The sequence below is a fragment of the Schistocerca nitens genome, chromosome 4, assembly GCF_023898315.1.
Source record: "Schistocerca nitens isolate TAMUIC-IGC-003100 chromosome 4, iqSchNite1.1, whole genome shotgun sequence".
Taxonomy (NCBI): Eukaryota; Metazoa; Arthropoda; class Insecta; order Orthoptera; family Acrididae; genus Schistocerca; species Schistocerca nitens.
In genome coordinates this window covers 926,229,841-926,249,094 of record NC_064617.1, presented here as the reverse complement: position 1 = coordinate 926,249,094, position 19,254 = coordinate 926,229,841, and positions in this window count along the sequence as shown.

The window sequence follows — 19,254 nt, the reverse complement described above, 5'->3', positions numbered from 1 at the left end:
CGTTTTTGTAATTGTTGGATGGGATGTCATCAATATTTTGCGGATACGGTCCATATATATGGCAGTGCATTGTTTCTGGATGTCTTTGACGCCCAAAGCATCAGCGGGGTGGGTTAATACTACGGTTGGCATGGTCGCTTTAAAGATATTTCCGCTACAGATGAACCAATACGCTGCAGCTAAAATCTTGTGCGCTATATCCTTTGGTACTGCTAACACTGCTACGATGTGATATATCTTACGTAGGGTTCAAAAATGGCTCTGAGCACTATGGGACTTAACTTATTTGGTCATCAGTCCCCTAGAACTTAGAACTACTTAAGCCTAACTAACCTAAGGACATCACACACATCCACGCCCGAGGCAGGATTCGAACCTGCGACCGTAGCGGTCGCGTGGTTCCAGACTGTAGCGCCTAGAACCGCTCGGCCACCCTGGCCGGCTCTTACTTATGGCATAGCTGTTAATCAGTAGAGCTCTCTGTATCCTATTTGGCGTTCTAGTTTTGTGTTCACTGAGAGTAGCCCTGAATATATTGAGTTCATGGTCCCAGTGGGCAACGGTCATGTCTCGTGGACTGGACATTAAAATCATACCTAAATGGTTCGTCTTCTCTGTCCTTTGTAGCCATGTTATTTGAATGTTCTCCATATTGGGTCTGACAGGTAAAATTTTCGATTTGTGTTCATTGAGTTTGGCTCCAGAATATGTAAGCATGGATTACTTGTTGAACGATTTCAGTTTCTGATTGTGTGTTAACTATTACACTGATGTCATCAGCATAAGCATGGCACAAGGTTTTCGTTCCCAACACCTGTAGACCTTGTAAGTTGTGATGCAGGTTTACCAGTAAGGACAGTTGCGTACAGTGTCATAGAAGGGGGGCAGCCTTGTCTCACTGACAGATTAATTGGGTCTGCTGAACTTAGTTCGCCATTAATTTTGATTCGAGAGGAAGTCCCGACTATACATTTGCGTATGATGCGAATAAATTGAGCACTGAGCCCCATCCATTGCGTTACAGTTAGTAGAAAGTGGTGGTTAATGTGGTCAAACGCCTTTTCAAAGTCTAGAAACATGAGACCGACGTTGCATTTACATAACCACGACAAATTTATGATATCCCTATATTCACATAATGCATTTGACATGGATTTCCCAGGGACAGCGCTCATTTGATAAGGGCCAAGTACCTTCGCCAGTACAGCCTTTATTCTACTATTTATGAGTCGGGTGAAGATTTTATAGTCGGAATTGAGTAGAGTCCTTCAGCGTAGTGCTACGTGGTTTCTTGGGGATCAGGGCAATCAGTCCTTCCGTAAACTCAGATGGCATCTGCACATCTCCCAATAATTCACTGCATATTTTGGTGAACTCTGGTCCTATGACGTTCCAAAAGCAAGCATAAAATTCTATGGGTAGGCCATCTTAACCAGCCGATTTCTTTGTAGGCGAATATTTGTTTATGGTAAAAACTTCTTCATCGGTTACGTTGGCTACAAGGTCGGCGTTGTCAGCCGGATTGACCATGGGTTGAATATAGGATAAAAGCGGCTCACTTGCCGTCGAATCAGTTGCCGACTTGGCGTAAAAATCTGTATAATGTTTCATCACATAGTTTTTATTGTGACTTATTGATCGAATTCGCTCCCCTGTTCATCACTGAGAGTATGGAATAACTTTTGTTGACTTCTCTTGGCTCCCCGAATCATGTGATATACGGACGTATTCTCTTGTATCAGTTCAATCGGAGAACATAGTCTAACTTTTTTTCCCTCTAGAGATTATCGTACCAACGCTGTTATTCTTGGTTAGTGCGTTTTATTGTATAACTGTTTGCTACGAATCCCATGGGGTCATCATTTAGTTCGTGAAGACATAGAAAGTAATACTCCAAGGTACGTTTTCGCCAGTACGCTTTCATGCGACCATGTCGTGCGATCCATATTTTTATCTGCGATTTTGCAGACTGTAGCCACCACATGATGCGTGTTGGATATCTGGATTGCGTCCAAAGGCATCGCTCCCATGTATCATGGATCTCGTGTTTCAGTTCTGCATCCTCCAAAAGTGACACGTTCAGCTGCCATAAGCCCCTTCCCAGGAATGTTTAGTGTGCTGAGCGGTTATATGAATGCGCAGTGATCCGAGAAGTTAAGGGGCCAAATTTCGCAGTCTATTGCTGTACGGATAAAGCCTTTCGTTACATACAGCCTGTCTACTTGCCGAATTACTGGATACGTATGTGAATCCTCGGGTATACGGACGAAGATGGCACCAAGTATCTAACATATCCAGTCCGTTAGTTAACAACAACAGGTCCTCGTGAAAGTTGAAGTTCGGGACTTCTGGACGCAATACGCAGTTAAAATGGCCACCCAAAATTATGTGCGATCTAGAACCCTTTATTAATGGGACAATTTCGTCCCGGAACAGGTTGCTCCTTGTTCCTTTTCCGCTGGAGCCGGAGGGAGAATATGCATTAACAAGAAGTAGATCACATATTTTTGCAGTTATTCCTCGTCCAGATTCAAGTACAGCTTATCCTGTACATGGTATGCCGTGTTTGAGCAATATTCCCTTTCTGCATGAATTACCTACGTTCAAGATTGCCTCATATCGGTACACATCCGCAATTTTCGTCGTAACTACCTCTTGTAACATTGCAATGTCAATGTCGGCGGCGTATAAGTAATTCTTCACAGATTGTAACTTTACGTCAGAGACTACTCTGTTGACACTGAGCGTGGAAATCTTATACGCCTGCGTCATTCGGTAGTACTACTAATCGCATTCAGTGTCATCAGACCACACAGTTCCCTTATCAGGTCCATATGTAACAACAACAACGCTGTATTATTGTACATATAAATAATATTTTTTTTCCATCTGATTTTTCGTTAAACTTGAGTAATTGATGTTCTGATTTCATTTGTTTTCTTGTTTCATGTCATTGTGTTAAGAAAACTGTAAACAAGTTTCAATGTTAATATTAATGTTTAGGTCAAATGTCAAGCGATATTGAATAGAATTGAAATGTAACAAATGTTGAGACTGTTGTAAGATGTTTAAGATTGTAACTGTGCGTCTGGTCCATACGTAGGCAATGTGTTAGAATATGTAGAATGCAAAACCTCGGGTGAATACCCTGTCTGTAAGGGAGCGGTAAAAGGTGGATGACAGGCGAGCACGGGAAACTGCGCACGGGCGCTGCACGGCACAACGGGCTCAGTTGGAGTTTGGCATTGGTCTGAGCAACACGTTCTGGATCGAGGAGGCTCTCCTGGAAAACGTAGTTTCATTGAGCCTCGGGTATGCCGTCCAACGCCCATACAGCATGGCAAAATTCCATAGGCACTAAACGGAAAAGTATTGCGACGCTATGAAGAAATAAAGTGCCGGTACGTCAAGAGCCATAGCTGTGGTTGTATGTGTGCTCTGTGCCTCGCCATCTCGCCGCCCGCCAACCGCCGCATCGATACAAACAGGTTGAAACTTTTAGTACTGTATTCGTATGGACCAGTGTTACTTTTGTTCCATACTGTTCAATAACAACTTAATAACAACTTAAATTTTACCAGAACTTTCCTATCATTTAATTATCCTCACAACTAACCTAGACAGAGTCCTTTCCAAATGTTGTGCAATCCGAGTGTCCCGAGATGAAAAATTAAAATGTGTGTTAATAATAATTACCTACAGACCTAACTATGTTAGAATGGTGTTTAAAGAACTGTTTTGTTAATGAACCAGTAAATGAATAACGAAGGTCAGTTGGAAGATAACTTTAATATTGATTTAGTAATGAAGTTTAATTATTTCGAGACAGATATAAAGGTATTTAAATGAGCAGGAAATAAGATAGAGAGTAGTAACTCATATATTGGAAATCTTGAGCACATAATGGTGTCAGTAATTAATTTTTTTAATACAGTGATCATAATAGTTTCAGGGTCCCCCCCCCCCCCATTTTTTTATTTCCTTTGAATTCTGAATTGTTCTAAATTGGTTTGACCAGCGAAAGTTAAAGTCAATATAAAATCCAAAATTTATCAGTGTTTTATCTTTATTAAAATTGACATTTTGTTTGTGCCTCGAAATTACTATTTCTAGGGTAACTTATGCCCGATTTTCATCAGATCAATAGACAGTACGAAGTTTTGTAGTATACATTATAGTGTAGTGTTATGTATTTATGGTTTTTCCATATCAGTACAGAACGTGAAACTATCAGTTCAATAGATTTTCTGGTTCTAGAATTTACTATATTAAGCAGTGTTACTACGTGTTGGTTTGCATGAATATACACTAACTTGTACAGGAAAGAAACTCAGTTAATGCCTAATTAGGCTGGTGACCGTATTATTAACAAATTGGTAGCATCTGCTGTGCTTTCTTTTGTCCGTCCTGACGTGTAGTTGCATTTCGAACTTGCTTGACGTATCATTGTTATTACCGAGTGGGTGTAAGTCTGATTTGCCTCCATTCAGGTACACGCGGTCAATATCTATACAAAAATCCTGTCTCGTAAGGTAAACCCCAATCACTCACCATATTACAGGCTTTAATGAGTATTGTTTGCCCCACGCGCACGTTACACACAGTGTTCAACCGTTTCCATTGGTTCTTCAGTTGTAGGGGACAGGTTCCTATGGACGTCCTCATTCTTGTTTGGGATGTCTGTTTTTCCGACGTCTACCACGTCATGCTTTCCGCTTCGCTCTTTTTGAAATTTTTTTTGGCACATGAGAGTTTTTGGTCCAGCTCTCGAATCTCTTCAGGGCTCTGTTTAAGTGTTTTCCGTTTAGGTTTCACCGGCTGCTGTGCGATGTTGTCTTTCTCAGTATTCTTCAAATCTGCTGAGAGGTTGGTGTTTCGAGCCAAGTTGTCACGCATGCTCTTAGTGGATGGCGGTTTCAATAGAGAAATAGGTTCACTATAAAGTTGCTCATTCAGGGTTGGGTCTTCCATAATATTTTCAACAGCGGAGGAATCGGAGAATTTGCGGCGGCTCCCAGTATCTTCCGTGGTCTGCTGTACTGAAACCGTTACAGGTGTCACGATTTCCTTATGTTCGTGTGGTCTCGCTTCTGTTGTGTCAATGACGACACTGTAGGCTTCTGCTCGGGTTGGATGTCTTTCCGCATTCACATTAGGGCTTTGGATCAAGGCTTGGCCGCGGGCAGCCGTAGCGTAAGTCGCTGCCAGTGCAGTCATAGCCGGCAGGGGCACCATTCGCTGCTGTAAACACTCAGCGAGGACGTGGCCGGGATTGTTGCACGCCGCGCACGTCCTCGGCTGGCCGTCATATATAACGTTGCCTCGGTAACCACAGACGCTGATGTAAGATGATACATGCTTGTGCAAGTCTCACTCCGTTGAGCGCTTGGAATTTGGGTGCATGGGACCAACGTTCGGCAACATTACTCAGAACTTTCCCGTACGGCGGTATCACTGCATTTATCTGTTCCGCTGGTACTTTGAATAGCAGTTCGAATATCCTGATCGTCCGTATTCGAAATCCTGCATGTGTTATGATGACTTCTCCTGCTTTTCCGTCACAATATTTAAACTTCATACTTCCTCTTCAAGACTCAACTACTTTGTAGCATAAATTAGCATTACTCAATTTGACAAAAACAACGCTACTCGCTACGGAAAGATGCATTCCAATGACATCCTCTGAATCAAGTTTCACTTCGTATTCTATGCCGGCCGGTGTGGCCGAGCGGTTCTAGGCGCTTCAGTCTGGAACCGAACGACCGCTACGGTCGCAGGTTCGAATCCTGCCTCGGGCATGGATGTGTGTGATGTACTTAGGTTAGTTAGGTTTAAGTAGTTCTAAGTTCTATGGGACTGATGAGCTCAGAAATTGAGTCCCATAGTGCTCAGAGCGATTTGAACAATTTTTCGTATTCTAACCAATCTTCGATTTCGTGTAGCTTGGGTCGGACACCTAATCACGGTCAATCGATAATTTGAAAGTATCTTTTCTGGTCAAGTGGGCCATGACAGAATTATATTTCAAAGTTCAATAAGCGTAGAATGTCTGCAACGCTGCAAGAAGTACTGCGACTTACCACGCCGAAGCACAGCACACAGCGGCGCACGAAACTCAGCACACGTCGGCACGGCACGGCTGATGCGGCGAGACTGTCGCCTGACCCCGAGCTGCGGACGAATGCACTCTGGAATATAGCGTTCACCAGGTCTTCGCGGTACACGGGTACGGCCACCTCTTGCACACAGACAGAACCTAATCTTATCGTTGAAGACAACAGAGCACCACTCTACTCTTCAGTCAACTCATTCGCGACACCATAGCAGCCATGGTTGGCGGTTTCGTGGCATCAGTGGTAGCCTGACTGTTTCTAATGGTCTCTTGACGACTCAGTAGGTGCAACGTGAGCGCGGATTTCTTCCCTCGATGGTGATCGGTCGGCCACCACTGTTCGCAGAACGCATCGATCTTGAAGTGCCTTCGTATTACGCGTACGTCAACAACCTGGTCTGCAGATGTGGGAGTGTTCCACAAATCGCTGTTGAAAGCAGGGACAAACCATCGACACATCGTGCCCAACATGTGCAGCAGTCCGAGGATACGTCCATCCAGCTTCCCGCTGGCCCACAAAGCGACCCTGTTGAAATGGCTGAAACTGTTCAACAGAAGAACGTACTCGCCGATGGGACATGGTCGTATTCTAGAATGAGTGTTGCAAACATTGTTCACCTCGAAACTCGGCACCGTTACTGTGTACAGAATCAAAACAGCAGGAGTACAGTCAGGTGTCCCATCTGGTCGCTGGTGACTGCAACAAAGATTCACTAAGACTACACATCTTAGTACGAGTGCCACTGAACACAGTCTTTGAGGGTGTCACATCTTTCCCGGCAGTGGAATAGAGTTGGAGGCGATGTCGGTAGGTCAGATTCATGCAGCACTGTTTCTTTTTCGTATGCTTTCTTCTTCTCTTGTTTCCTTCTTTCTTTTCGTCGTTCGTTGAAGATTTAACTCTTTATGCATTTTGTAACTTCGTTTCTTTGTGCAATTTATTTCGATATACGTCAGGGAATCGCTATTTTTATTTTTTCAGATGTTGGATTCTACGTTTACCAACATTTTATTCAAATTATTTTCCGTGAACATGATAATATGAAATTGCGGCTTTATATCGTATTTTAAACCACCGTATTTGGAGTCAAGCTAACAAGGGGACATTACGAACGTATCCTCTCTGGATTGATTCATACTGATATGGTGTGTAGGGCGCATCTAGCACTTCAACATGCGTAAAGATGAAGACGCAACTGCCACCTGTTTTAGAGAAAACCGAGGTTAAGAATTTTAGGGATGCTAGCATTCATGGAGGCCGTAGCCGAGCGAGTAAGCAGTTAGTTTCATTACCATGAGGTCTCTGGGGCAAATCTCGCAGTCGTTACTTTTTTCTACATTCCCGTGTAATTATGACAACATATTTACTATGAATACGCAAATTAAATGAATCATTTACTATTTTCTTAATCTTTGCCTTGAAAACCCAGATTTTTCTATCAAATTTTGTTTTACGTTTTAGCTGTATTCTTGGAGGTACGTTTCGACCCACCACGAGTCCAATTTCCTGGTTTACGTCTAGGTACGGTACGACTAACCGCATGAACCCATTTTCCAGTTATTCCTTCAGCAAGTTTTGACCCACCAGAAATGGAACCATATGCATAAACGACTTTCGGTCGCTGGGAGGAGAAATGTCACCTAGTTCACAAACCTATAGTGTATTTCATTCCTTGATAGCACCCGAGGTAGTTACATCCCAACGCTCATAGAAGTCTGATTTACAAGTAAATGTAGTGACGGGGCTGGTACTTTGACAGCAAGAGAAAGTGAAGTGATTGTTGAACCGAGTCACTTTACATTGAATAAACGATGACTAACTGACAACCTCAGCTGCCGACAGGTGTTGTTGATATACCTCGATGTGGACAGCTGAAAATGTGTGACCCGACCGGGACTCGAACCCGGGATCTCCTGCTTACATGGCAGACGCTCTATCCATCTGAGCCACCGATGACTCAGACGAATAGCGCGACTGCAGGGACTTATCCCTTGCACGCTTCCCGTGAGACTCACATTCCCAACTGTCCGCAATTCTACATATGTATATGGGCAAATGTCTATAAGGTACAATACATATGTAGCATTGTGGACAGTTGGGAATGTGAGTCTCACGGGAACCGTGCAAGGGATAAGTCCCTGCAGTCGCGCTATTCGTCTGTGTCATCGGTCGCTCAGATGGATAGAGCGTCTGCCATGTAAGCAGGAGATCCCGGGTTCGAGTCCCGGTCGGGTCACACATTTTCAGCTGTCCACATCGAGGTATATCAACAACACCTGTCGGCAGCTGAGGTTGTCAGTTAGTCATCGTTTATTCCAGGGAAAAGCTTCACGGTCATCAACAGTAACTGTTCTTTCGAGAACAAGTTACTGTCTTCGTATACATACTTTACATTGAAGCTTCAAAAGTACAGTTGGAAACGGCACCAGCTCACTGTGGACAGCTCCTCCTCTAAAACAGTCTCATTGCTTCGAATGCTTCGGTAGTAATAACACAAGAACACACAGATATTGGAAAATAAACATTTCTAGCAGAGAATAAGCTCATGATTACAAATTAACTAATCGCCCACCAAGAAATCGAATGGTCAAATGTGGATGAATTCCTAAGCGACCAAACTGCTTAGGTCATCGGTCCCTAGACTTACACACTACTTAAACTAACTTAAACTAACCTACACTAAGAACAACAGACACACCCATGCATGAGGGAGGACTCGAACCACTGGCGGGAGACCAAGAATTCGGGGAAGCAGGTCTGGAGAAACTGAAGAAGTCGCTTCATATTCTTCATATCATTACAAGCTTAGAGACATCTACATCTACATCTACATCTGCATGGATACTATGCAAATCACATTTAAGTGCCTGGCAGAGGTTTCATCGAACCACCTTCACAATTCTCTATTATTCCAATCTTGTATAGCGCGCGGAAAGAATAAACACCTATATCTGTCCATACGAGCTCTGATTTCCCTTACTTTACCGTGGTGATCGTTCCTCCCTATGTAGGTCGGTGTCAACAAAATATTTTCGTATTTGGAGGAGAAAGTTGGTGATTGGAATTTTGTGAGAAGATTCCGTCGCAACGAAATACGCCTTCGTTTAATGATTTCCAGCCCAAATCTTGTATCGTTTCTGTGACACTCTCTCCCATATTTCACGATGATACAAAAAGTGCTGCCTTCCTTTGAACTTTTTCAATGTACTCCGTCAGTCCTATCTGGGAAGGATACCACACCGCGCAGCAGTATTCTAAAAGAGGACGGATAAGCGTAGTGTAGGCAGTCTCCTTAGTAGGTCTGTTACATTTTCTAAGTCTCCTGTCAATAAAACGTAGTCTTTGGTTAGCCTTCCGCACAACATTTTCTATGTGTTCCTCCCAATTTAAGTTATTCGTAATTGTAATACCTAGGTATTTTGTTGAATTTACGGCTTTTAGATTAGACTGATTTATCGTGTAACCAAAGTTTAACGAGTTCCTTTTAGCACTCATGTGGATGACCTCACACTTTTCGTTATTTAGGGTCAAGTGCCTCTTTTCACACCATTCAGATATTTTTTTCTAAATCATTTGCAGTTTGTTTTGATCTTCTGATGACTTTATTAGTCGATAAACGACAGCGTCATCTGAAAACAACCGAAGAAGGCTGCTCGGATTGTCTCCAAAATCGTTTATATAGATAAGGAACAGCAAAGGGCCTATAACACTACCTTCAGGAGCGCCTGAAATCACTTCTGTTTTATTCGATGACTTTCCATCAATTACTACGAACTGTGACCTCTCTGACAGGAAATCACAAATCCAATCTCACTGTCTAGTGAGAGATCCAGGATGAAGTTTGCTAATTTGCATAGTCATAATACGCTCAGATGGCTCAAGTCATTGGATACTATAAGGTGTCAGACAAATAACACATCTTACATTGAATTCCTGAAGCAATTCTGGTTAAATCGATATGTCATACTTAGTTACGTAAAAATGTACAGGTTTTATTGAAATGCAGATAGAATAAACAAGCCAACATTGTTTTGAATAAAACCAGTAACACTCACACTAGTAATTGCACGCAAGTAATTTCCCAGGCCCGAGCTATGAGACACAGTTCTAAGGAAAGAATAATTTTACGACGGCAACGCCTATCCCCTGTTCGACCGAAACCCTCAGAGTGGGACATCCAGCAGACACAATGAGACACCAGAACCTCTGCACAGGCCGTCGGCAAGGGCCGCCCTTGTCCCTGCTTTTAACGACGACACTTTGGAAAGCCCTTCTGCAAGAACACAGCTGGAGATGGCAGATAAACGTCCATAGAAATCCAACTCAAAACAATGGTGACGTATTGTGGCCACCTGCGTAAAAACCCGCCTGAAAAAAGACTGTTTCAGTATTACGCAGCAGAAGTTAAACTCTGACCCTACCAAAGAAACGACGCCTTTGACAGGCTACAGAAACTCTAGTGGGTGGAGTTTTAACAAGTACGAATGTGATGACTGGCCAGAAAGAAAAATTGTGGCCACCAGTTTTGACATAGGCAAATGCAGACAGAAAAATTCGCTCTTCTCTTGCAGGAAATCGTAGAGTGTTTGAGCAAGGCGACTCGCGCTGCGCTGCAACGACTGCGAGAGTAATCATGTGAACACTTGTTCACAGGCCTGTCTTAACTCTAAAGGAGTTAAAACTGCGAAGTCTCCTAGTATGGAGAATTGCACTGAGCACTAACAATTAATGGTTGCAAGCGATTTGAGGGCAACGACGTACTCGCTATTCCAGTCAAATAGCGTGTACCATGCCATTAAACTTAACTAGGTAATTACTAGAAGTCTCGGCTGCACCAAAGACGTGGTAATTTTATCAGACTGGTGTTAACAGTCGAGAGCTTTAGAATAGATTCTCAGGTTCACAGCTCGCGCCGACAGCAGCCTCTGCCACCGCCGTCTAAAGGTAAACCTCGCGCATGCACTAAGCCACCAAGCGATATTCAGTTGACACTCAGAACTGCGGTCATTTCCATCCCTCCTATTTTTTTGTACCTTCAGCCATGTCCTGTAGTTAAACACATTTGATGTTGTCGAGCTTAATTGAAGCAAAAACGCTACTGAAGCAGAAACACTCTCCTAGCCTTCTTGACTGATTTATTAACTTTCGTAATCATAGTTGCTGTAATGACGTCATGATCGCTAATCCCAGTTTCTATATTGACATTGTCGATAAGGTCCAGCTTATTTGTAGCTGGAAGAGCTAAGGTACTTCCACTGCATACGAGCTGCAGAGCTAGTTGCTCAAGACAATTTTCAGGAAACGTGTTCAAAAGTATTTCGCATGACTGTGTCTGTACCCCCACAATGAATGCACAGACATCCCAGTCTACACTCGGCAGGTTGAAGTCGCCTCCAACTAGTATTGCATGATCTGAGTATTTACGTGCTATTGACCATAGACTTTCTTTGAATGACTGTAGAACTGCCACAGAGGAATCAGGTGGTCGGTAAAAATATCCACATTTAACTTAGTTTCACCTACGCCATTGTACATCTCTGTCACACTCAACTTCGACCTCAATAGAAACAATATTTTTCTCAACTGTAATGACAACTCCCGCTCCTATGGCCTCTAATCCGTCTTTCCGATATACGTTCCACGACTCGCTAAATATCTCAGAGCTTTCGGCTTCGATTTTCAACCAGCTCTCTGTCCCAATAACAATTTGAGCCCGAGAACTTCCCTGGAGGGCAGTATAAATTCGAGAACTTTATTACCAATACTTCGACAGTTTACTGATAAAATTGTGACAGTCGAAGTATCTATTGTGAACGCCGTTTGACTTCCCTGGATATGGTAAATTCTGTGGGAGATTACTGTGTTTCACAGAAAAAAATGAAAATCTTACCTTTTTTTAAAAAATTGTGGTAAGCTTGATTTTGTCTTTCATTTTCCCTAATCATCCACCGCCAGTAGTGTCTGATCGCAGTAACACCGCAGCGAGATGCGTTGAGCTGTAGAAACATATCGAGAGGTCGATAGCGGAACAGCAATAAATGAGTGCACAGGGTAAGTCATAAATGAGGAAAAATATGTCGTGCAAATTGTCACACAGTGAGCTACAAACATAAATTCGTTTTCCGCATGTTACTATGTCAATAAATGATAATTCAATTGGATGGTAAAAATCTGGAAATATGAAGTGGGCGTTTGGGTGTTACTGTGCGCTGACATTAGCCAAGGGGGCAGATCGGCAATAGGGCACAACACGCAAGTGTTGTAGGTAGTCTAGCCGCTCACGAGAAGGCGAAGCATGCGTCGTCGAGCGACGGTCTGCGTGACACTGCGAGCAATGGCAGCACCCACATCTATCTCGTACCGGTATCGTGGCTAGTTGGCACATGGAAATGAACGTGAGGAGGGGCTGCACTACTGTACATGCATGTTTTATAATCTGGTTTTTGTGTCCCAGACTTAGTTTTAAGAAACGAGTACACAGATGCAGAATACAAAATACAACTACACAGGTGTGTGGCAGTTAATACAAACGAATACAGTACAGCTGTACAAATCCAAACTAACATACAAACACATGACCAGAAGCTTGCAGTGGCGGTTTGTTTATAAGTTCTGTTCGAAATGACGGCCACGAAGTGTGTGGCAAAGTTTAACTCTTCGCAGGAAGGATTGCTGAACACGATCCAACACGTCTGTATCTCTTTGCGTAATATCACGGGTATGTTGTATTCTGCGTTGACATCAAGAACCTCTCCTTCATAAATCACAGATTTCAGATGACCCCACAAAAAGAAATCCAGTGAATTCTGGTCTGGCGATCTTGCTGGCCATGCTAAAGGGCCTCCACGACCGATCCATTTCTAAGGGAAGGCATTGTCCAGCTGGCGTCGCACTGTGCCGCTGAAGTGAACGGGGCACCATCATGCGTGCACCACAGGTTCTTACGAGAGGCCAAACTAACGTCTTCCAACAGTTCCGGTAATGTATCATCCGGGAAACGCAGATACCGTTCTCCTGTAAGTCTTTGTGGTAGCACATGTGCCCCTATGAGATGGTGATCAATAATACCACACCAGATATTGACACCGCATCGTTGTTGATACCCTCGTATCACTGTGCTGTGGGGGTTTTCTTCCGCCCACTCGTTCCAGTTATGCGAATTCATTATACCCTCCTCCGTGAAATATTCTTCGTCGGTCGACAATATTGTTCGTGAAAAATCCTGGTCGTGGGTCTGACGCAGTAGGATAAAGTTGCAGAAGTTCAGCCTCCTCTGGTAGTCTTCCGGCAATAATGCCTCTACCTTCTACATGAGAAAGGGATGTTTATGGTTTCTGTGGAGTACTCGCATAACAGTGGAGTGTAACATTCCGACCGCAGTGGCGAGAGACCTGGTGCTTATTGTTCGGTCCTCCGCAACAGTTTGTAACACTTGTTCTTCGTCATCCGCACTGTACGTAAACGGTTGGCCACGACCACTAAATCCTGGAGGTGCCACAAATGCACCATACTTTCTCAAGCGCCTGTCCACAGAGTAAAACATTTTTGCGGATGTTAGGTGCCGGTTAGGAAACCTCTCGTGATACAGTTGCCTTGCAACGTCAGCTCTTCCATATGCAAGCCCGTAGGTGAGGTGGATGTCGGCATATTCCTCGTTTGTGAAACTTGCCATGGTACTGTAGTAACACTGCGAAGTGGCCGTTAGCAGCTGTCGACACGGCGAGTATAGGGCAGAGTGAAGAGAGCAGAGATGTTGTAAACAAGTCATGCACGCCGCGGTTTCACTTCCGCCGTTGACCACTCTTTCAGCTTACAGGAGACACGTTCCCTAACATGGGACTGTACACCCCTTTACCGCCGGCAATGTGTGATTCACAAATTCTGATACAATTTCACATACATTGCGATGGGATTTGTTCTTTCTCTTATCTTTTAAACGCTGGCAGATACACATCAGCTCATTGGTGTGTCATGTGTTGTATCTATAGGTCAATGACATGTCGTGATCGTAAGGCTCGTCGGTATCTCGTTCAATGGTTAACAGGTGTTTTTGTTTTACGTACACAGTACACCGAGGAGAACGAAATTAACAACGGTGCGTCACGTATTACGCTTAGCAGCAAGCGGGCTTCGACATATTTTTTCTCATTTATGAATCACCCTATATATTGAGAGGAAGGAGGTAGTTGTCGTGCCGTTTGAGTGTGGGAGTGCTGCGACCTTGCCCGATGTTAAAAGACTATATTATCGGTGATACACGTTTTGATTTCGATGTGCACAGCGGACGAGGAAACTAAAAACCGAGCGTGTCTCATTGCTTCCCATTCTGAACTGATTTTTGGGACGTTAATTTGGAAATTACGATGTGCAGTTCGCGAGCTGCGTGAATGTTGTGCTTGTACAGTATCTAGTGTGAACAGCACAAACTCTGCAGTGCGTCCACTTGAATTAGAAGCATGTCGCTGTGAGCACTGTATCATCGTAAACAATATAGACAGTTTGGTGCGTTTCGTAGGCTTTAAATCACAATTTACGAGTACTAATGTACTTTTCTATTGTAATCTGCGTTGCTTTGAAATCTTCCGAGCCGCGGTTGAACGGGAAACTGAAAATTCGAAACTATGATTTTAATAGGCTAACAAACGTTGTGTCGTCGGGATACGTCACGTGTTAATTGACTGAACTGTGTCTTATCCACGTCGCCACCTGTAGGTGCGTTAATCGGGAGGATTCTAGAAACATCGCGGTCCTGCTCCATCTACGAACAGACTACTACGGTCAAGAGGAGCAGCACGGCGCCGGTAATTGCTGCACCGCGCGGTCGTGGGTTACGGACCAACGGCGTGGACGACGACACTCCGGCAGCACCTGTAAAATAAAGCGGGACCCAATATACGCCAGGAAGGCTCAGCTACAGCGAACTATTACTGGAAAGGATTTTGTAATAAATTATCATTTGTATTAAAAGTGTGTCATTTTCTCATTGTCACTGTCTTTCAGGTACATGAAATTCCGCTCGATTTCGAACAGCATTTTTCATTAATTTTCAAAGTTAAAATTAATTTCTTACCTTAAACAACTTTCTACTGTAGAGTTACAATTTTGCAAGCCCATTATCTTTCGTCTGTCCTCATTATTGCAAATGAGTACTGTTATTAGCAGTGATGCTAAAATCTTCAGTTTTCCTTTTTTATTCGCTTTATTGAATATATGCGCAGCATGTTTCAAAATCCCATGAACACATTAATCTTTATTGTAGCTGTATGAGTAGCATTACAAAGTAACAACATACATTATCTGACAGGGAAAACTTGTAAGTTTTTCTTCAACAACATTCACTTCACATACACTCTATATGAATCTTACTAACGTAGACGCTATAATCGCTCTCTTGCCACACAAAGGCCAACATTTCTTCTGAGACAATGGCTGTTGCTTCTTCAACTCTCCTTTTCAACTTCATAACATAGACAAGGTCCTTTACATAACCCCATAAAAAGAAATCGTAAGGGGTAGTATCTGGGGACCTAGGAGGCCATTTGTTACACCACGATCAACTCACCGAGTGCGTAGAATTGTGTTCAGATATACCACAACATCACTGTGAAAATGCGGGGGTCCACCGTCTAACTGAAGGACAAAATTCTTTGATTCTGTTTGCAACAATGGGATTAACCAGTTCTGCAACATCTGACGGTGGGACTCTCCAGCAACAGTTTGTTCTTCAAAGAAGAAAGGCCCATGAAGTTTCTTGTGAGACGTGGCACAAAAACATTGACCATCAGAGAATCTTGCATTTGTTCGTCAGTATCGTACTGGTTTTGTATTCCCCAAATCCTACAATTATGCCTGTTTACTTTCCCATTTGTACTAAATGTTACCCTGTCCGAAAAAATTATCGAATTCGCAAAATCATCATCTTTGACCCGAAAAGCACAGCAGAACTTTAATCGCTGATCTTTGTCCTTACGATATAACTTTTGCGCTAATTATAGTCTGTATGTTTCATTTTTAACATTTTACTCAAAAGACGCGACATGAGTTGCTGACATTTCCAACGCACGTGAAGCTCTGCATAGAGATTTCGCAGGACTCCTTGCGAAAGCTTCTCTGACTTCAATGTCGTTGCATTCACGCCTGGCCGACCACTTCCCTTCTTGTCAAACACCCTGTTTCTACGAACTTTACATGCTAACTATACAGTGCTTTTCTGCTTTCCCGTGCTTCATCCTACATTTTCGTGACGCTATCCTGATTATGGTACCGCCTAGCGACCATACATAGAACTACATGTCACACCCGTAATGAGAAACAAAATTACAACTTTACTCTTTCAAATGATGTATATTGTTAATTTTTAATGCTACTCATTCGGTTACAATAAATTTTTGAAGTGTTCCCGGACATATGCTACGCACTGTACACGTACACTGGAGTTGTTTACAAGTGGTATTTTCTATATTTGTGTGCTGCCTTGGTTTTGTGTTTAGATTCGTGACGGTCATTGCCGTATGTTCAGAAAACACGTACGTTGTGCAACGTCCGCCATTGAACTAGCAGACAGCAGCCAACCATAAATAGCCAGTGTAAGATACGCAGGTGGTGGGAAGTTTTTGTTTTGGTAATTTGTGATGATTTGCGTTTATTCAGATACCAGTACTGGTCATTCTGTGGTTTCCTGACCCAGGTAAGGTGTTTATTACGTGTGTGGGAAAGGTTAGCGATTATTTCAACCAGCGTGGGTGTAATATTCAATTAATCGCGGGAAATGTTAAATATTCTTGCTTTCAGCTACCTCAAAACTTATCTACATAATGGCTGTTCATCATAGGAGGCGTATCAGGGTCTCTCCAGTTCTGTCACTTGAACAAGGTCTACATCTACATCTAGATTTATATTCCGCAAGCCACCCAACGGTGTGTGGCGGAGGGGACTTTACGTGCCACTGTCATTACCTCCCATCCATGCCCGGGGCAGGATTCAAACCTGCGACCGTAGCGGTCGCGCGGATCCAGACGGAAGTGCCTAGAACCGCTCGGCCACTCCGGCCGGCTTTCCTGTTCCTGTCGCGTATGGTTCGCCGGAAGAACGACTGCCGGAAAGCCTCCATGAGCGCTCGAATCTCTCTAATTTTACGTTCGTGATCTCCTCGGGAGGTATAAGTAGGGGGAAGCAATAAATTCGATACCTCGTCCAGAAACGCACCCTCTCGAAACCTGGCGAGCAAGCTACACCGCGGTGCAGAGTGCCTCTCTTGCAGAGTCTGCCACTTGAGTTTGCTGAACATCTCCGTAACGCTATCACGCTTACCAAATAACCCTGTGACGAAACGCGCCACTCTTCTTTGGATCTTCTCTATCTCCTCTGTCAACCCGACCTGGTACGGATCCCACACTGATGAGCAATACTCAAGTATAGATCGAACGAGTGTTCTGTAAGCCACCTCCTTTGTTGATGAACTACATTTTCTAAGGACCCTCCCAATGAATCTCAACCTGGCACCCGCCTTACCAACAATTAATTTTATATGATCATTCCACTTCAGATCGTTCTGTACACATACTCCCAGATATTTTACAGAAGTAGCGGCTACCATTGTTTGTTCCGCTATCATATAATCATACAATAAAGGTTCCTTCTTTCTATATATTCGCAATACATTACATCTGTCTATGTTAAGGGTCAGTTGCCACTCCCTGCACCAAGTGCCTATCCTCTGCAGATCTCCTGCATTTCGCTGCAATTTTCTAATGCTGCAACTTCTCTGTATACTACAGCATCATCCTCGAAAAGCCGCATGGAACTTCCGCACTATCTACTAGGTCAGTTATATATATTGTGAAGAGCAATGGTCCCATAACACTCCCCCGTGGCACGCCAGAGGTTACTTTAACGTCTGTAGACGTCTCTCCATTGATAACAACATGCTGTGTTCTGTATGCTAAAAACTCCTCAATCCGGCCACACAGCTGGTCTGATATTCCGTAGGCTCTTACTTTGTTTATCAGGCGACATTGCGGAACTGTATCGAACGCCTTCCGGAAGTCAAGGAAAATGTCATCTACCTGGGAGCCTGTATCTAATATTTTCTGGGTCTCATAAATAAATAAAGCCAGTTGGGCCTCACACGATCGCTGTTTCCGGAATCCATGTTGATTCCTACAGAGTAGATTCTGGGTTTCCAGAAATGACATGATACGCGAGCAAAAAACAGATTCCAAAGTTCTACAACAGATCGATATCAGAGATATAGGCCTATAGTTTTGCGCATCTGCTCGACGACTCTTCTTCATAACTGGAACTACCTTTTTCCAATCATTTGGAACCTTCCGTTCCTCTAGAGACTTGCGGTACGCCGCTGTTAGAAGGGGGGCAAGTTCTTTCGCGTTCTTTCTAGTAATATCATTCTAGTGGGTTCCTGTTGGTCACGCGCCACAAAATACCTTCTTTTAGTAGCTACGTTAACTGATTTAGTCAGTAGTAATAATTTATTTATATAGACCGTGTACTACCCCAGGGATTTTAGATGGCTTCGTAACTTTTTGTGCAGCGGCATACTGTCCCATTTAAAGTTTTAAGTGTGACCTACGAAACACTTTGTGTAATTTGAGTCTGCTACAATTAAGTCATATGACTTGAAATGCGTTACAGATAAAAACGATGACAAAAGAAGCCACCGCTGCCTGGATCTGGCTTTGTGTGATAGTAACAGCGGCCCTGCGGTCCCTGTGAGTAGGAGCCAGTCTGAATTCTGATCCATATTACACAGCTCGCAGTTCACGGCCTGTGCGCGCCGGACCATCTTGTTAGGTATTTAGCAGCTGTACGTCTGCGTCCACGGGGGCAGCTCAATTATACAGGAGCTTCCGAGTCGCATGTTTGTTGCATACCTTAGCCCGGTGCAGATGCATAGTGGCAATTCCGAGAGTAGTCTACAATAGGCTGAGCACGATATTTCTTACTGCCACCCAGAAAGCGGGACGAGTGTACAGAGAAGAGGGAAAGGTAGAGGGGAACATTAACAGTTAAGAAGGCTCCATGCGTCCAGTGGGATTTTCTAGAAATGCTCGCTTAAATCTATACATGATGTTAACAAATATCTCTTCTTCAGAAACGCTTTCCATGCCATTGCCAGTCTACA